We start from the raw sequence: 21,826 nt of genomic DNA, 5'->3' as shown, positions 1-21,826 counted from the left end.
TTTATTTACTAATATATTCTATTTTTGAAGCCAAATATTAGTTACCCGAGCCTCTTCCTAATGGGATATTAAGAATTTGTAGAAATGTATGAAATCAAAGTAGATATTGAAGGTTTTTTCTATGTTATTTATTCTTAAAAGTGAATGCAATATGATGTAATTTATCAATATAAACCTTTTGAGTGGAACATGTTTCCTTCTTCTAGAAAATATTATTTATTATTTTATTTTTTTTTGTTTTCTATCAATAATTTCTTTTCTTGAATACGATATTTTAGATTTATCTTTTCTGAATCTTTGTGTATTTGAATTGAAGTGTAGTGTTCATTGAGTGGCTACCTGTTGAGTTCTATAGCGATGAATTCAAAGGCAACTATTATAGCAATCTTGCTATTTTAAAAAGAAAAATAAATACTTTAAACGTGTTCAATTGAGTAAAGTATTTTTAAATTAACTAGATCGTGCTACTTTAAAAATTTCTCATCTTTTTTATAGTGATCTAAGGAATTGGTTTACTTTTGACATGCTTCAAGAACTTCTATTTTCAAAAAAAAAAAAAAAGTGTTTCTATCCGCGTGTATCAAGAGATAGACTTAAACATTGTTATTAAAAAATAAATGTGGTTCAGAGAATTTCTAATTTTAAAAATTATATCTTGAAAGGTAACTTTTAATTATATTGAAATAAATGAAAGTATCGAGTGGCAATGGCTACATATTTCGTATAGTCTAGCCAACATATTTAAATAATTAACACATCTAAATAGCTATCGAGAACAAGTAAATTACAACGTCATTCATTTTCCACATCCTACAAGCTAACACCCTAAATAAAAAGTTTTAAGAAATAAAGTTTAAGGAGGGGGGAAGGGTAAGGTGAGGGATGGGTGTGAGATTTGATGGGGCAAATGATTATGAGAGTAACATAGGAGCTTCTAATTAATTTATTTATAAGATATAATAATAAGTAAAATAAAATAGTTAAAGATATAATGATGAAATCAAATAATGAAAAAATATGAACACTAAAATAATGTCTAGAAATTTAAAAAAAATATATAATAATTTTGAATTGAGTTGTGAACTTTAAAATTTCAAATTAGAAGTTTTGTAATTGACATAATTAAATATTTAAAATGAGATTGAGAGATAATTTTTTTTTTTTTTAAAGTATAGTTAGGTCTCATTTGTCTGCACTTAATGAAGATCTGAATCTGAATGATTCAGATATCAGCCCATTAAGTGCATTTAATTTTTACTAAGTTCTAGCCATTTATTATATCTGAATACCTCTTATTCGGTCAAATGCAGGACAAAGTCTAAAAACTGTTCAGACCCTATTTATGTTTTTTTATTATTTTAATATTAAATTTTTCTATTAAAGATGTTTCTTTCTTCTTTGATTTTTGTCTCCCTGCAAACATCCAAATCATCCATGACTAAGGACTTTAAACCTGCCTCTTCATCTCATCTTTATCAATATTAAACTTTGAACCTGTAAAACAATGAAAGTAAGAAGCAATTTCTATTGTTGATGATGCTACTTCTCAATCATCACTCCACCAACCTGTGGAAATATAACCGAAACAAATCGCCAATCACGGATAAGATCTAGAAACCTATCCACCATCACTTTCTTGGAGGTGATATTTTAGACAAAAATGGTGGGTTTGTTAGTAAGAGTAAGCGACAGAATGAATGTTGGGAACTGAGAAGACGAACAAACTGGAACTTGAATCATTTTCTTCCTTTATCTTTGAAATTTGAGTTTATAAAGAATGATTTTGTGTTCAAATTTGCTGGTGAATATTCGAAATTGTGATTCTTACGAATTAGAACTGAACTTACGAAGAAATCAAGGGGATATATTATAACACAATAAAATCTGATAATGGAAGATTTTTGACATAATGGATGTTGAAAATATTTTGTAGTTCTTTTTTTTGTGCTTATTAGTAATTTAGATATAAAATTACTTTCATTCAGATATTGAAAAATAAACAGTATTAATTATTCAGTATTCAGATACAGAAACAGTATCTTAACCATTCAAATATGTATTCAGATTCATACGTCTTAATCTTAATAAAAACAAATGTAGCGTTAGTTGTACATTAAAGTTGAATTAATGGACTAAAAAAATTTAAATTTGAAATGAAAGATAAGAAATATAAGTATATGTCTTAATTGACTGAAAATATAGATGAAATGTCCAACAATAAAACTAACAATTATTTGAAATTTTATATTTTATTATTTTGAACAATCTGGCAATGGAATATAATTAAAGAAAAAACTAATATTGTTTTTTTCATATCAAAACATCTAAAATGATTATAATTATAATCAATTATTAAGTATCATCAATGGCAATTTCACTACTAGCAATTTTTTTTTAATATTTCATTGACTTTTGAAATATGTTAAAATCATACAATAAATATTGATTCATTTTAAGTAGATAAACTGATATTTTAATGAATATGTAAAAAAAAAAAATATTTTGTGCATCGCGCAGGTACCTATACTAGTATATATATAACGGCAAAACTAAAACAAGACAAGAAGTCAGATGACAACACATTAAAATATTCACATGGCAGTTTTCATGACAATTAAAAAATATTTTTAGACAAGTAAAAAATATTTTAATAAAAAAATTTGAATTGAAAGGTTAAGTACTTGAATTTAAATACATTATCTTAATAATTAAAAACTCATAATTGAAGAGTTCTAATAGACTATTATTATTTCAAACTTATGTCTTTTATAATTTAAAGAGAGAGAGTGTTTATTTTAATAATATAATGATAATAAGCAATAAATAGTAGTAGTAGTAATACGCAAGTTGTGTTGCTTTTAATTTGGAAAAAATGTGTTAATAGTAGTAGTAGTAACAATAATAAGAATCAATACAATATTTTTGTAAATAATAAACTGTATGATGTAGTGAATATATAAAATAAAGTCACAAAAATATCTTGAATCTTCTATTAGACAAATCGTACTTTGAATTTTGTCAATGTTATCGTATTAGTAGTTAAAATAAAAATAATAAGTATAATAAATAAAAGAATCGTCTGGATTGATTTCAAAATTTTCTCTAATTAAAATTTATATATTATAGGATAAATATGCATTTTATTTGAAAAAATTTAAGGATATGGAAAGAATAATAAAATGATACTATCACAAAAAAGCTAATATAATATAATATTTTTAAATTTGAACTTAAATAGAATTTGAATGGAAATGAAATTCTAACTTCTTAACATCTCCTAAATTTATAATATTTACTATTATATATAAGTTATTGATAATAATAATAATAATAATAATAATAATAATAATAATAATAATAATAATAATAATAATAATAATAATAATAATAATAATAATAATAATAATAATAATAATAATAATTCATTAAGGGCTCATTTGTTTGCATTTAATGGAGGTCTGAATCTGAATGGTTCGGACTTCAGACCATTAAATGCATTTATTTTTTATTAAGATTTTAGCTTTTAATCGATCTAAATAGGTCCTAATCATTCAGATCTAGAATCAAGTTTTAATAGGTTTGAAGAGACATTCAGGTGTTGGATAATATTCACCGCCTCTCTATTCATGATCGTCAGTCGCCACCTCTTCCACCGCCATCATTGTCTACCACTATCCACCTCCACCATCACAACCACCATCGACAACAAATATCGCTACCAACCACTATTGCCAACCGCTACCACACCTACTACCTCTATTATTCTAATTATATTTAAAGCTACCACCACCGTCAATAGCACCACTATCATCAACCACTACCGGTCAATCCCTACTATCGACTAACTCAACTATCACAACTAGCACCACTCCTAACTACCACTAATATATCACAATCCCCACACATCCTTCGGCGTCCACCACCATTGTCACTCGTAATGCCAACTCTACCATTACTTCAATCACTATCATCGCTACAATTTATCTCTACTAACAACCATCTCCACCATCACAACTAACAATATCTCTAACTAGAACCAACATATCGTTAATCATCATTCATTCATTTTTCAGTCATCACAATCAATACCTCCAACTACTAACACCAAGCAACGTCACATCACAACCACCACCACCACTATCATCCGCCACCATCATAATAGTCACTACAATACCAACCATCACAACTATCACCACTAACATCAATCATTGTCACCGCAACCATCATTATAAATCATCTCCACTATCACTAATAAACATATATATTTTTTTCAATCAAATAATAAGTTTGTTGTATTAAATTACATACTTTTCTAATATAATTAGTTTTTTATTTGAATTGTATTTTTTATTATATATACAAATAGTTTTTTTGTGTACATTTGGATGTTGAAAAATAAATAGTCTTAATCATTCAGTTTTCAGATCTAGAGACAACATCTTAATCATTCATATGTGCATTCAGATTCAGACGTCTGAATCTTAAAAAAATAAATGCAGCCTAACACTGACTTGAAACTAAGAACGTACTACAGTGTTGTTTTTTACGATTATCATTAACTTGAAATTAAGAAAATAATATTGAAAAATTCAAAATGAACTCTTACAATTGATCCCTTTCAAATATTATTTTCAATATATTCAAATATCAAATAAAAGATAACACATTAATCTAAATAATAATAATAATAATAATAATAATAATAATAATAATAATAATAATAATATATGAATGATAATAGTAGTATAGTACACGTTTAACCAAAAACAAAAAGCAATAGTACACATTGTAGCACTACTTTTAATTTAATAATAATAATAAGCCATTTGGAAATATTAAGATAATAAATAATAATATTGTAATAAAATTTATGAATTAAAAGATTTTTTTTATTTGTATTTAAAGATATTAGTGTTTTCTTAAGATTTTCATTAGCTTGAAACTAGGAACATATATTGAAGAGTTCTAAATGAACTCCAACTATTCATAAACTTATCCCTTTTAAATATTATTTAAAATATATTTAATTAAATAAAATTTAAAATATAAACTAAATAATAATAATAATAATAATAATAATAATATATGATGATAATAATATTAATAGTAAGTACACGTTGTAGCAGTGTTCTATTTTTTTTTAAAAAAATGTAACAGTATAGTATTGTAATTATAATAATAATAATAATAATAATAATAATAATAATAATAATAATTAAAAGAGTTTTAATTAAACTCTTATTATTTTCTAACCAATACGATAGAATATTATTTATTTTATTGATCTTTTGAATTTGAATTGAAGATACAATATCTTTTCAAAATAAACTAAAAAATTTCCAAAAGAAAAAATTAGAATTTTTTAAAAACAAATATTAGATTTATTAATCAATAATGCATTCTACACAAGTTTTTGCTGCACAAAATGAATAGAATCATTAATATTAAAAGAGTTATTAGTTTAATCAGATACAAGAAAAAATGAAAAATAATGAAAGATAAAGAATTAAAATTTTTAATTTAAATAATAAGTAGTATATTAGAATCTTGAATTTAAACTAAATAAAATCATGATATTTTAAAATCTTATCTTTCTAACAAATTCATATCACATTCAATTTTGAATTTGAAATTTAGTTTGCATGCATATCTAACTTCGTAACCTCTTATATATATACATCTTGAGTGAGACGCATATTAGTGTAAACTTTCTTCTTCTCTTTTAGTTATTAATCAATTTTAAATTTAAATTTTTATTTATCTTGAGAGAACTATGATCGTTTTATTCAGACAGATATTGATTAATCTTTCTTTTTATGTGTTTTAATACTATTTTATTTCATACATTGAATGTTGTTAATATATTTTTGTTTATAGCATTTTGTGCAAATAACTAATTACTAGCTTTCAATGAATTATAGGTTGAAGTTGCTCAATCTCCATCAAAGCTTTGTTTTCATTTTTCTGATCTATACATCGATAAGTCGTTAATATCATATACAAAGTAACAATTTCTATAAACCCTTCATTTAGTCCCACACTTAAGAAGTAAAATTACATTTATTAATATAATTTCTTCATACACTTATATATTAATATATATTTTTTTGGTCTTAGAGAATTTCTATCATGGATAAAAAGGTTATAGATAATGTTCATCACATTTCTTCATATAACTTTTAAGGTATGTTGTTCATGCTTAGCTCAACTTTCTAATTATTTTATTATTATTTGTAATGAATATTATACTTATTTTTTTCATAGATATACTTACAATGAATAAAAAAATTATAATTAATGCTCATTATATTTCTCAAATAACTACCAAGATATGTTGTTGTACTTAATATAAGTTTTTAATTATTTTATTCTGATTTATGATCAACTTTATATTTATCTTTTACTATAGATCTACTTGAGGAAGCTGAAGTTCCTACAAATCTGATGTATGAAGATATCCCAAGAATGTGAAATGTAATTGAGAAATCAATAAATGCAAGGAGGAATGAAAATATATAAAGGAGACTTACCAGATCATGTTTGCAAAGAATGAGTGTGGATGTATTTTTGCATATCTACTTTCTTCTAGGTGATTTATAAAATAGAAATATATGTATTTAAATATTATGATTAATTTATTATTTACATCATTTAACTTCGAATTTACATTTATTTATTTAAATCATTTTACTGATTTTGTGAGTCGTTTATATTTTATCAAATAAGTGGTATTTTTTCGTTCCTTCTTGATTTAGTTTCATGCACTTATAAATTATTTTTAATTCTATGTATAAAGTTTATTAATTTTTCAAAATTTTAATTAAAAATAAAAATTGAAATCGAGTTTTAGATAAAATTAAACATATATATGTAGAAGAAATATGATAGAAAACAATGTTATGATTAATATTTAACTTTGAATTTGAACCGAATATAATTAAATTAAGTTTGTGTGTCTTCAAATATTTTTTATAATTATTTTAAAAATTATATTGATTAATAAGATATGATAAGTAAATATTTTTTAAAAAATGAGCAAATATATATAAACAGTAATAATCATTTAAAAATGAATTAAATGTCGGTAAAGGAGCACACAGATATATCTGTCAATGAACAAATTATTTTCTACATCACAAATATAATAATTAGGTTACCAGTTGAGCTTTTTATTTACTTTTTTATTTTTGAACTTTTTTACTAATCAATTAAATGATTTTTCTTGATGGCATGAAATAATTTACTATGTTAATGTGTTTGGTATGAAGAAACACATTTTTCAAAAAAAAATTTTTGAAGAAAACAAGTTTCTAGATGTACAAGTAAAAAAAATAATTCCTAAAGCATTTGTATATTTATTTTATACAAAATAATAGAATGAGTTGGGATAAAGTGATGAATATTATGGTTGGAAAGGAGAGGATAGGAGATTGTGGTGGGTAGGGTAGGATAGGATGTAGGGGTAGGGGTGGGGTGGGAATTTTTTTAAATTATTTTAGTGATCAATAGAATAAATTGTATGTGCTTAATTAGTTTTAAATTAAAAGATAAATTTTAAAATTTGAAACAAAAATTTTTGGAATTAGACACATTCGACTACTTTTAGTGTAATTATTGATTTTGAATCAACAGACAAAAAAATAAAATATGAAATGAAAGATAAAAAATGTAATCACATATCTAAATTAAAAAACGTAATCACATATCTTAATTGGTTATAAATATACAAAACAACAACTATTTAATATTTACATTTATTATTTTTAATAATCATCAACAAAATTTAATTAAAATATAAATTTCATTCTTTTCACATCAAAACATCTAAAATAATTGTAACTCTGACTCTATATTAACGTTTAATTAAAATTTCACTATTAAACAATTCTTTTAATATTTCGTAACTAATTTAAAATATGTAAATTTTTTCAATAATAATAATAAAGAAAAGTAACTCATATATTATTCAAATTGTAACTAGTCACATCATGAATCAAAGATGAGGGATGCACAATCCACTTCATAACATCAAACATAATAGAAAAAAATACTTTTTTAAAAATAAAAATTAATTACTTTTATAGAAAAGTATTCCGCCCATCGCGCGAGTACCGATATTAGTTGGGGGTTTGGGCTGTAGGTGACAAAAGAGTTTTAAAATGAGCTGTAGGTGACACAAGTCTTAATTATTAGGTGGAGGTGACAATTACTTTATCATGAATTAAGAAAGTTGGAGAAATTTAAAAATAACCCACAAGTTTTTAAATTTATACTTTGATCCAAATGTTAGTTAATATAATAGAAAATGAAGGAAAAAAATGCGCGTTTCTCTCTCTTCTCTTCCGTTGTTGTTTTCTCTCTCTTCACGAGTATTGTTGTTCATTGTTGCTGTTGCTGCTGCTTTATTCACCATCTTCTTCTACTTCATTATGATCTTCAACTTTTTCTTGTTGACCATTGTTGTTGTTACCGCTACTGTTGCTATTTTACCAATTTCTTAGGTCAAATTTTGTTTCAAATATCACCACTTTTCACTTTGACATTACTTTACTTCATACGAGACCTTGGTAAGTTAAATTATGATTTTTAGTCAAATTTGTCATCTAGGTTACAAAGTTATTGCTATTTTTTTCAATAATGGATAGAAGTCGATCATGAATCCAACATAAGTTCTCATAATTTAAACAGATCACCCATCTGGTGCATCAGATGAGTAATATGTTGCAACAGAAGATATATCTGTTGCAACAGACTAGTTATCTATTGCATCAAACTGATTATCTGTTGCATCAGATTGATTATCTGTTGCATCAGATTGATTATCTGTTGCGTCATACTGATTAATCTATTTGGAATAACACAAATCAACCCCTGCCACAAACCCAACAGATATCCAATATGTTTTGTTATTGCTACTGGATTCAAAATTATTTCTTATGTCCAATCCTCGACATGTTTGTTGAGAATATAATAAACAGAATGAAAATTAAAGACTCCCTCCGTCTCAAATTACCCGTCCCAAATTTTCTAATATGATTTCTCAATTTACTTGTCTTTTTTTATTAATCAAGAAGATATAAAAAAATTTCCATGTTTTACCCTTTGCATTAATCACTTTTACTTTAAATTAAAATGTAAACATCATTTAATAGGGGTATTATGGTAAACTACGCATGTTCTTAATTATTTTTCTTAATCAATGTGCCATCTCAATTTGGAATGGGTAGGGTAATTTGAGACGGAGGGAGTTATCTGTTGAAATATACTAGTTATCTGTTGCAACATATGAGTAATCTGTTTGGAACAACCTAAATCAGCCCCTGCCACAAACCCAATAGATAAATCTTGAATATTGCTATTGCTATTGAATTCAAAATTACTCCTTACGTCCAATCTTCGACATGTTTATTGAGAAGATAATAGACACAATGAAAATTAAATATGAATTAAAACGGTTAAAGTTGATCAAACATAATTTTTTTATTAAACTAAAATAAATAAAAATACATATACAGACTTAGAAAGAAAGAAGAAACAAAATAATCTAATTATTATTAATAGGTTCTTTATCATTATTATTATTATCGCCAGCCACATCTTCGATAAGCAGCAACAATGCCCTTCTTATCCTGTGGATCTCCCACAACATCCATACTCTGACAGCGGCCAACTCCCACTATATATCATGTACCTGCCTCTGCAGTTTCCATACGTCATCTCGTAAAATAGCGACATTCCACACAAGATCACCCATATCTAGAACACGTATAAATTGACAAAAAATGCGAAAACAAAAGTAAAGAAAAGAATTCAAAAGTAATACAACGTATATTTATACAAAAAGCAAGAAAAAAAACTTATCAGAGACAGGGAAAAGCAATCAAGTTCTTGAAGAGAAAGTAGTTGAAAGTGTAATATGAAAGACAAGAGAAAGAAATAAATAGATATGTGTAGTAGAATGAACGAGTAAGGAGGGACCTATTTATAGAAGATTGAACTTGAATGAGTTAGGCAAAAACACACGACTTTTCACATCCATTTATTAATACTGGTGACTTTTTGATTACTTTGAAAAGTTGTGACTTGATAAAATTCTTTTTAATAACCTTTTTTTTTAGTTGTGGCAACAAATTATATATCTGTTGCATCAGATAACCTATTTGTGACAACAAATATAAAATTTGTTGCAACAAATCTATGATCTGTTGCAACAGATAATATATCTGTTGCAACATATATCTTTTTAATAATCATCATATCTTTATATTTAATCCAAATTTGGTGACTTTTTTATTATATAAATTAAAAAAACTGATTCAAAAATAAAAAGGCGAGACTGTTCACCTTCATTTATTAGTACTGGTGGTTTTTTTATTATTGTGGAAAGTTGTAACTTAATAAGATCTTTTCAGTAACCGTTTTTTGAGTTGCAACAGATATACCATATGTTGCAATAAATCTACAATCTGTTGCATCAAATAATATATCTGTTGCACATATAAGCTATTTTTTTAATAATCAACATATCTTTAATCCAAATTTGGTGACTTTTATTATATAAATTAATAAAACAGATTTAAAAAGAAATATGTCGAAGAGTCACGATCAGTTATTAAAATTAAATAACCATTCTGTTACGATTATAAATTATGTTTATCAGTTATTTTCTTATTATTTATTTACGAACCGTTCTTCATATTAAATAATTGGAAAGTCATGTCATGTCTTTTCACCCTTTCAATAACAATAATTCTTTTTTATTAATAACCGCCTGCTGAACATATGATCGATCTATCGCATCAAATTAACCTCTGTCAATATGTTGAGAATAAGGAATAAGCAAGAATGATAATTAAATACTAAATAAGAATTAAAAATTCAAAGTCAACCACCAAACATAGATTTTTGAATCCCTTAGGTAGATTCGATATATAAAAGGAGGAAAATACATATAGACGCTAAAAGAAAAAAAAACATAACCTAATTATTATTACTACTATTATTATTATCATTATTATTATTATTATTACTATTAGTATTATCAACCGGACAATTTTCATCCGGAAGCAGCAGAGCCCTCTTCAGCCTTGCTCCGAAGTCGTCCAAATCCCTCTGGAGTTCATCAAACTGCCTTTGAAGTTCCTGCAAGAACTTGATATGAATCTTCTTGTACGAATCTAGATCAACCATATTTGTAAGTGTAGTAGAATGAACGAGTAAGGAGAGACCTATTTATAAATGATTGAATTGGAAGGTGTTAGTCAAACAAAAAGCCATGATTGTTCATATCCCTTAATTAAATAAAACTGGTGATTTTTCGAATATGTAAATAAAAAAAAATGGATCTAAATACAACATTTTATCTTTTTATTGTATTTCGGAAAGAAAAAAAATTGCTTTAAAATAAATCTAACAGATGGATAATCTGTTGCAAAATATATTCCATCTGTCAGATAACTTACAACATATTGACAATCTGTTGCAACAGATAGATATATCAGTTTGCTTTTCCAGTAGATGTGGCATCTGCTGCAACTTTCTAGTCATCTGTTTATTCAATTTAAGCCATAGATGGGCTAGGAAGAATTAGGTGCATGTAGATGGATCCACTATCATATGTGTGTGAGTTAAGAAGTATTACTGATAAGGTCACCAGGACAACACACACAAAGTACAATATTGTTATGAATGCAGTTTTTAACCCATTAGGCACTGATCATTCAAACAAGATCCTGCATTATATAATTAAGTTAGATGAGTTCAAATTGATAAGGCTGAGGGCCTCATGAAGATGGTGCAGATACCCTATTAGGAATTATTGACGGTTGTTGCTCCTGTTTATGCATGTCAAGTTTTGAGAAGGGATCAATATTTGGTGTCATTGCAAAGAACCAATAGCGATTGGACTTAACTTTGAGTGTGCATTGGACTTTGAGAACATTTTCAAAGCCTCGTACTACATCAAACAAGAACGAAAAACAAATAGAAATTCCACTGGCCCAAATTTATATGGAAGGGTTGATCAAGAAGATGATTATACACTAGAAGGAGCCAAAGGAGAATGCCTACGAGGGAAAAGGAAGTTGATAAAAGACTATATCATCTGAGAGCTAATTGAAGATGAGACATAGGGTAGAAAGTAACTTCTAGCGAATTTGGCCCGATGAAATTATCTTAAAACTAGAGAAATCTAAATCAAGTGCAAATATGAAAGTGTATTCGGTAATATAAATTCGTTTGTTATCTCTCTGAAAGAAAAATAATATAGATAGACACTTTGATAGGGAACTGCGACTAGGTAGCGTGGTCGGGATTATCACCTAGATAGAAAATAGCAGAAGATGAAGAAAGCATCCTTGAGGGCATCGAGGGTTGAAATGATGTACAATAAGTCTAGAAAACTTTCGCCAAATGAAACTATAGTTAAAGTAAGGAATCTAAGTGAAGGTGGCAATTTCTAAATTTTAAATTGCATACTATGGCTTCTTGTTTGTGGTTTCAATTAGGTCCAGTGCTGTTGACCTAATCAAAACCACAAACGTGATTGAAAGGCAAATTGAGTATCACCACTTCGATAGCAATATGGTTATAATTAATTGTGTTTTATAGCATTAGCAAGCTTTCAATATTTCTTGGAGAAAATCAGAGGCTTGATCTAGTTTGTGAATTTTGATAATTTTCAACCTTGTCTTTATCTTGTTGATTCTATATTCAAGATGGTCGTTGCCGTTTTTGAAGTTGGTATAGAGTTTCTGATCTCTTGTGAGATCGATCAGGAACACTCCCTTCAAAGTTGTGGTATTGAAGAAGGCCTTCAGAACACTTTCTTGAGAAGTCTTAAAGGATACACAGAGGGTTGGTATGTTTGTTTTAGGTCAAAATGTGTTGATGCACACTGAAGATATGGTCTCAAAAGTTGAACAACACACTTTTATCGAGATGCAACTTACTCAACCAATTTGATAAATTAATAAGCAAGGAGTTATGTAGCGTGTGATCTAAACCAACTCTACTAAGCCTATCAAGCATTACGTAACTCGTGGCTCATTATCGTGTCAAAAAATTTTAACAGAGATAGTACACAAATCAAACGAGCTAAATCTCTCAGCCTTTCTGATGATCGCCCTTTTCCAATTATAGATAACAAGATAGCTGCTATGTAAAATTCTACACCGTTGCCAGAAATGCTTGTCAGGGCGCAAGTGTTCAGATGGCATCATCAGTAATCTCTTAATATCAAGTGATATTGAGATATTCCTAATCATGCCTTATCAAGGTATTCGCTACGAAAAGAATTTTTGCTGATGACTAGATATCTGCTATGCGAAAGTCTACACCATCAGCAAAAATTCTTGCCAGAACAAAAATCTTCAGAAGACATTATTAGTAATCTCTCAACATCAAGGAAGTCTTGTACGAAAGTCTTCTGAAGATAATCGAAAATAAAAAAATTTTAAGCAATGAGTACATATAATTGATGTCACAGAAAGAACATTATTCATCTGTTCAACAGAGGTAGAGTCAGTTGCATCAGATGTGGATTCTATTACAATAGATGTGCAGTCTGTTGCAATAGATCTAGAGTCTGTTGGAATACATTAAACCAGCCATGCTGGTGGTTTTATTTGTTCCAACAGTTGCTCCGTCCGTTGCAACATCAACAACAACCTAAACTACAAAGAAACAACAAATAAAAAATATCAACAACAAAGAACCAACAACATTTGTTCCAACATCATCAACAACATAGAAGCAATATCCTTTGTTCCAACACCATCAACAATACCACACCATAACTTCCAACAACGCCAACCCCACCAACAACATCAATAATAGTATAAACAACAAAGAAACAAACAAAATACCTACAAAAAAATGATACTGCCAACAAAGCTTTTAAATTTCTCCGAACAGAATACTTTTTTCGCATATTATAATAAAAATTCTCAATTTATTTATTCAACACTTAAAAATTCCTTCAATTTTTTAAAATAAATATCATATGGGTAAATGGTAATTAAATAAAAATATATGTAAATAACTTGCAAAGAAGAAGACGAAAATGAAAGAGATAGTGAACCATAACTTAACGTCGGAAGGGGATTAAAACAACAATTTTAGTCGAAGAAAGATATGGATCTATTTAGATCCGAAAGGATCTTTATGAGAAATAGAAGAGAAAAGATAGAAGAGAGAAAAAAGATTGTGATAACCCTAAGCTAAAGAGAAGAGAAAGAAAAAGGTAAGAGATAAATAAAATAAACTTAGGACTGAAGCTGAGGAGAGATGAGATAATTCTAGATGTATCATATACGTAGACGTGGGTTTCAATATTCATTAATTAATATAATTAATATTCATTAATAATTTGAGGCGCATGAGAAAGACTAGTGACATTAAAAAGAGAAGAAAAAACTACTCAATGAACACATTTTTGAGTTACCCAAGAAAAAGAAACTCTTCATTTTTTACCGCATTTTGTAGTACTTACTTACTACTTTATCTAGTCAAATAGAAGCTTGCTTTAAAATTGAAAGAAAAAAGGATTTTTAAATAGATATATCATCTGTTACAACAGATAGCCATATCTGTTTAAAAATCCTAACAACACATTCATCTGTTACAAAAGATACAAATATTTGTTTAAATATCCCTTTCTATTTGATAATTAAATATGTCAACTATTACAACAGATATCAATATCTGTTTAAATATCCGAAAAGCTTAATTATCCGTGACGACAGATGCAAATGTCTATTTGATAATTAAATTAGATATATCATCTGTTACAATAGATACCAATATTTGTTTGAAAATTTCTAACAGCTCAGTTATCTGTCACAATAGTTTCAAATATCTATTTGATAATTAAATCAGTTATGTCATCTGTTGCAACAGATGTGAATATCTGTTAAAAATTTTAACCAGCTCAGTCATTTGTTCTAACAGATTTCATTGTAATTGATTTAGGTGGAACTAGGGATGAATGAATGAGCTCATAGGGTCAACTAAAACTTCAATTGAGTCTTTGTAATTGGAAGGCATTGGTATTGCATTCATCCCGATCTAGGTCATTGATCGATCACTCTGAGTTGAAATAAGCTCTCATTAACTTATTGTTAGGATTAATTGTACCTAAATTGATTTAGGTGGAACTAGGGATGAATAAATGAGCTCATAGGGTCGACAAAAACTTCAATTGAGTCTTTTTAATTTTATGGCATTGGTACTATGTTCATCCCGACCTGGGTCATCGATCGATCACTCAAAGTTGAAATGACCTCTCATTAACTTAATGTTAGGATTAATATAACCTAAATTTATTTAGGTGGAAATAGGAATGAATTAATGAGCTCATAGGGTTAACAACAACTTCAATTGAGTCTTTGTAATTCCATGGCATTGGTATTACATTCATCCCAACCCGGGTCGTCGATCGATCACTCTGAGTTGAAATGAGCTCTCATTAACTAAATTTTAGGATTAATATTACCTAAATTGATTTAGGTGGAACTAGGGATGAATGAATGAGCTCCTAGGGTCAACAATAACTTTAATTAAGTCTTTGCAATTGCATGGCATGGTATTGCATTCATCCCGACCCGAGTCGTCGATCGATCACTCTGAGTTTTAATGAGCTCTCATTAAATTCATGTTAGGATAACTATTACCAAAATTAATTTAGGTAAAACTAGGGTCAATTGAGTCTTTGTAATTGCATGGTGTTGGTATTGCGTTTTCCCGACCCGGGTCATATATCGATCACTCTGAGTTAAAATGAGCTCTTATTAACTTAAAGTTAGTATTAATATTACCTAAATTGATTTACGTAGAACTAGGGATGAATGAATGAGATCATAGGGTCAACAACAACTTCAATTGAGTCTTTGCAATTGCATGACATATGTATTACATTCATCTCAACCCAGGTCATCGATCAATCATTTTGAGTTGAAATGAGCTCTCATTAACTTAATGTTAGGATTAATATTATGTAAATTGATTTAGGTGGAACTAGGGATGAATAAATAAGATCATAGGGTAGACTACAACTTCAATTGAGTCTTTGCAATTACATGGTATTTGTATTGCATTCATTCTGACCTGGGCCGTCGTTCAATTATTCTGAGTTGAAATGAGCTCTCATTAACTTAATTTTAGGATTAATACTACCTAAATTAATTTAGGTGGAGCTAGGGATGAATTTATAAGCTCATAGGGTTGATAACAACTTCAATTGAGTCTTTGCAATTATATGGCGTTGGTATTGCGTTCATCCCGACCCGGGTAGTCTATCGATCACTCTGAGTTGAAATGAGTTCTCATTAACTTAATTCTAGGATTAATATTACCTAAATTAATTTAGGTGGAACTAGGGATTAATGAATGAGCTCATAGGGTCAACTACAACTTCAATTGAGTCTTTACAATTGTATGGCATTGGTATTGCATTCATCCGACTCAGTTCGTCGATCGATCACTTTGAGTTAAAATGAGCTCTCATTCACTTAATGGTAGGATTAATATTACGTCAATTGATTTAGGTGGAACTAGGGATGAATGAATCTCATAGGGTCAACAACAACTTTAAATGAGTCATTACAATTGTGTGGCATTGGTATTGCGTTCATCCCGACCTGGGTCGTCGAACAATCACTTTGAGTTGAAATGAGCTCTCATTAACTTAATGTTAGGATTAATATTACCTAAACTGATTTAGGTGGAACTAGGGATGAATGAATGAGCTCATAGGGTCAACTATAACTTCAATTGAGTCGTTGCAATTGCATGGTATTAGTAATGTGTTCATCCTGACCTGGGTCATCGATTGATCACTCTGAGTTGAAATGAGCTCTCATTAACTTAATGTTTTAAAAACTAGTATATATTTTGAAATTTTAAAAATTAATTAAGATCAATTTGGACCAAATTAACAATTTCAAAACTTGTCATTCTTTTCTAAAATTACAAATCAACCACACAAATCATCCATTTGTGGGAAAAACTTTTCCTCATTTTATATCTCAAGTTCTTGCTCCTCTTTCTCTTTCTCAATAATACAGATAACAACTACTCAATATATTTCTCAATCCTTCAAAATAGATCAATTTTATTCCCATTTTCGACCATATAGTTGTTATTTTCGACTTTATTCTCGTTTGTATCCATTATTTTCTATGTCTTTGTGGGTAACGGAGTTTGGGAAGAGTTCTACATTTGTTCTTGATTCTAAAAATTAGGGATTTTTAGCTAATGATGGAAAAAAAGACTTTTAGTTGTATTATCTTCGAGAATGGGTTAACAATTTTGTGTTTTGATGCTAAAAAAGTAGGAATCACCCGAGAAAACTCTAGTTTTTGTCTCAGTGTTTTGTTGATTGTTGTGGTATTGTTGGATAGTGTTTGTGGTGTTGTTGGTGGATGTTGTTGTTGGTGTCGGTATTTGTGTTTTTGGTGGTGGTGTCGGTGGTCTTGGTGTTGGTATTGGTGGCATTGGTAGTGGTCTTAGTAGCATTGGTGGGGGCATTGATTGTGGTGTTGGTAGTCCATCTGTTGCAATAGGTGGGATATCTATTGGGAGATATTAAGTTGGTCTTCAAACAGATTCCTCCATCTGTTCCAACTAATGGCTTATCCGTTGGAGTATATTTTTTTTTGTAATGTGGCATAGAATAATTTATTGAAATTTGTCTTACCTTTTAAAAAAAAACTATACAGACATCAAATGCAATGTATTTTTTGTTTCCTATTATTTGTAGTTAAAAGATGTCTCCCAAAAGAAAAGAAACTAAAAGTGGATCAAGTTCTGACCACCCAATAAAAATGGCTAGAGTACAGATAGATTAGGAGTAACTTCCTGAACAATCTCACCAATGGGGCATGAAATAATATCAAAATTCCAGCATGATTTTGTCAAAACCATTAGTATCGACAGGTTTTGAGTTACGATACCGATAGATAGCCCTGACAAAGTAACTGGTGATCTTGTACTTAAATGTCAGTTGGAGAAACGTTTTGATGAATTAAGGAGAATTATGAAGAATGAAAACATAGACAAACTTTTTAACGAGAGTTGTTTGCATATTTTCTTGAGCTGCCTGAGGACTGCACTCTCCGTTTCTCAATGAGCATAGTATATGGTCTTCTCAAGCATAGGATCAAGTACGCGGGAGATGGTAAAGATTCGAAGGAGAGAAAAAAAAGATGGATAAAATTTGTATCAACTACTGTGGCATGCCGATTTGTTTTGGTTTGAAAGAGTTTGCCATAGTGAGATGCGATCGTCCAGATGAACCTCTCATCAAGGAAACACCCCACAAAAGGTCTAACAGACATAAAGGAAAAAAGATGGGTTGTTGGGCATTATTGGACGTAGTAGCTACAAAGCGGAGGATTTGATGGCAGATATCGAGGATAAAGACATACCAAAGAACTGTAGGGAAAAAATTATGCTTAGTTTGGTTTGTCCATTCCATTTTATTGGCAAGAGATTTTAGGAAAGTCATAGAAGATGATTTGTTGGTGCTTGCTGATGATTTTAACAAATTTAATGACTATCCCTGGGGATATGATAGCTACTACTTGACTGTCGAATAATTACTGACAAAGCTATCCCCAAAAAAGATCACATTGTACGGCTTTCCCTGGGGTTTTATGGTAAAATTGATCACTATTTTTACTCATCCATTAATTTATAATGAATATACTTATTATGACCCTTTTTTTCTTGCTTCCTGTTTATATTTTTTAGGCTTGGGCATGTGAAACCATTCCTCCCCTCTAAAAGCAGTTCAAGGATTACCCGTATGAGGTTTCTCATCCAAGGATCCTTAGGTGGTTGGCGGCTGCAAAGGGCAACAAAAAAAATATTAAGGAGCAGGAGGCTGATCTATTAACCCTCCGAATGATGCAGTACGACTTCTTTCAACTAACATAACTTTCCTCAAAGAAACATATTGAAACAAATGGGTCATCTGTTGTAACAGATTACCTAACAATTGCAATTAGTGCAATAGATGGGTAATTTGTTGTGATAGATTATCCATATTTGGCTACAGATTAACCATTTGTTGCTCTGGTTCCCTAAACCTAACTCAATATATTACCCATCTGATGCAAATTATGAAACAAATACGTAATCTGATGTAACATATTGTCAATCTGTTATGACATATAGATCAGCTATTGCGGCAGTTAAATCATTTGTTGCATAAGTTGGCTGTGTTAACATCCATGTAACCCAATTGACTGCAAATTATTATTATATGATTTAACTACCTTCTATTTTTTTTATAGGTTGTGCATCCTTGGATCATGCCTACTGTTGATAAGCTGGCAATGACTTCTTTTCTTACTCTTGGTCTTAGAGATACAAAAGAAGATCCAATGGTAGAGTTAATAAAGAAAGAGTTGGCTGGATAAACATCCATAAGAAGAGCAGTTAGGCAAGGTTATCCTAATGTTGAAGCTCTTCACGACCAATCTTAAACTGCAATAGATCCGAGTGATTCTTCTGGGGGTGTTGCTGGTGGAGTTGTTTATGATGGTAGCAGTCATCCTGATGTTGTTGCTGCTGCTAGTCATGATTATGAGCATGCTGGAGCTCAGCAAAAAACAAATACTTTTGAAAACACCCCTTGCACAGGTCCCTCTCCCCCTACACCGATCCCTCCCACCCTTACAGTGGCCCTGTCACCCCTCCCCACCCTTATGTTCTTATTGTAAATGCAAAGTGTTCAAGGACAGAGAAGATAAACTCCTTGAAAAGCTAGAGGGTATTGTTAAAGCTGCTGAGAAGTTGAAATTCAGAAGAGGTGTCATACCATCCAACGAGGTGAGGGAGCCATGCACTCCTACAGTGACAATTAGGAGAAAAAAGAAAAACTACACAAGTTCTCTCCATTATGAAAAAAGCAAAAACTGCAACTCCTCCCACTCCAAGAGTTGTTAAAGTTCAGGGGCCACTGAAGAAGGTGGACATATTTGCGGTGCTTGGCAAGGAGAAGAAGAAGGAACTATAAGAAATCATGAATGGCAGGACGAAGGTTCAAAAAGAATACACCATGCATTCATTTGCCGCCAAAGACTTCACGAATATGGCAAATATGCGTGGGTGGTACGAGGACAATGTAAGTTTATTTTTGCTAACCTATCCTTCTAATCTACTCCATGATGAAGAATCTATGCAGAAGATGTGTAATTTGTTGCAACATAATACACATCTGTTGCATAAGTTGTGTTGGCTGGGTAATGTGTGAACTGATTCAGAGAACCCTCTGCATTGGATTCTTTCCACTGTATTTTTATTCTTTACAATTACTAACCTATTTAAAAATTATCTTCTTAAACCACAGTATGTTGATGAAATTCTCTACCTCATGAGGGGCAGGCAATTAGCGTACCCGGATGCTTATGATGCTGCCGATAGGATAATGGACCTCAACTTCTATAATAATATCAAGGATATGTATGTTGATCTCTGTAAGCTTGCTGATTCTGGTGGATCGAGATTTGATAAGTTAATTTCTATGTTCCAATGGGATGAAGAAGTGATTAAATATGTTAGAAGGAAGAGGCTATATCCACACAGCAAGAGATGGACCAAGGCAAAGAGTATCCTTGCAATCATGAACATGGAAGTCAAACATTTTCTCTCTATTGAGATACTATTCTACGAGGGAAAGATTAAGGTTTATGACTGCAACTTACCTGTCTTCAGTGAGGACATATTTTTAGCCCACATGCAGCCACTCTTGAAGTTATTGCCCAAGTTGTTGACGCAGAGTAAGCTGATGGATCATTTGCCAGCTAAAGTCTTGAAGAAGGAATCATGGGATTTTAAAGGTCAAAATAAGAACATCGAACTCCCAAAAAATAAAATTGGTACAATGTGCGGGCCATACTTGCTTTTGTACATCGAGTATTTACTGACTGGCATAGAAATGACCGACATGTACGATGCCGTTATGGGAAAGATGCAATGGGTTTGGGCTTATGGGGTACTAACTAAATGGTTGGATCCCACGTATAAAAAAAATATGTTCAAAGACAGAAACGAACACGATAATATTTTTCCATTTCAAGCCACTTCATTTTACTTTAATATAGTGACAATAATTTTTATGTCTGCGGATAGTTGAATTTTTATAATACAAAAGATAGTATATCTATTGTAACAGATATAATACCTATTATGACAGATTGATTATCAGTTGGAATAGGTTGGTCATCTGTTGCATTAATAGATGTTTCCTAGTCTGTCTGTTGCAACAGATATCCAATATGTTACAACATATAATCTATCTGTTGCAACTGATAGGTAATCTGTTGGAACAAATCATGAAAGTAGGAAGACCTATTATATAATTTCTAGCAGATGACCTACGTGTTGCATCTCATGTTGCAACATATGTCTAAATCTGTTTGATAAGATATATTATCTGTTACAACAGATGTATTATCTGTTGCAATATTTGAATCTAGTGATCTATTTCAATTAACATGTTCAAAACTAAGGATTAAATTATATTCATAGGCAACATAAAATAAGTTAAAGCTTTCGAAAATTACATGAAATAACTCAACAAATAAATGAAATGTAAAAAAAATCATTATGGGTACAAATGATCTACTCTATAAATAAATCAACAAGTTAAATCAAGGAGGATAGGTTATTACATTGATGGACTCAAGCTATAAAAATCTACTCAATATGGACAAGTTGTTCTTCATCCAGTGCTGCAAAATTCGACTTTGGTCGTCGTGGATCTTTAGTGTCGCTTGCGTACGACTTCTAAGCTTTTATTTCTCCATATTTCCATAAAAGA

This window comes from Capsicum annuum, chromosome 9 (genome assembly GCF_002878395.1).
Source record: "Capsicum annuum cultivar UCD-10X-F1 chromosome 9, UCD10Xv1.1, whole genome shotgun sequence".
In the NCBI taxonomy this organism is placed as follows: Eukaryota; Viridiplantae; Streptophyta; class Magnoliopsida; order Solanales; family Solanaceae; genus Capsicum; species Capsicum annuum.
Note: the sequence above shows the minus strand (reverse complement) of the source record.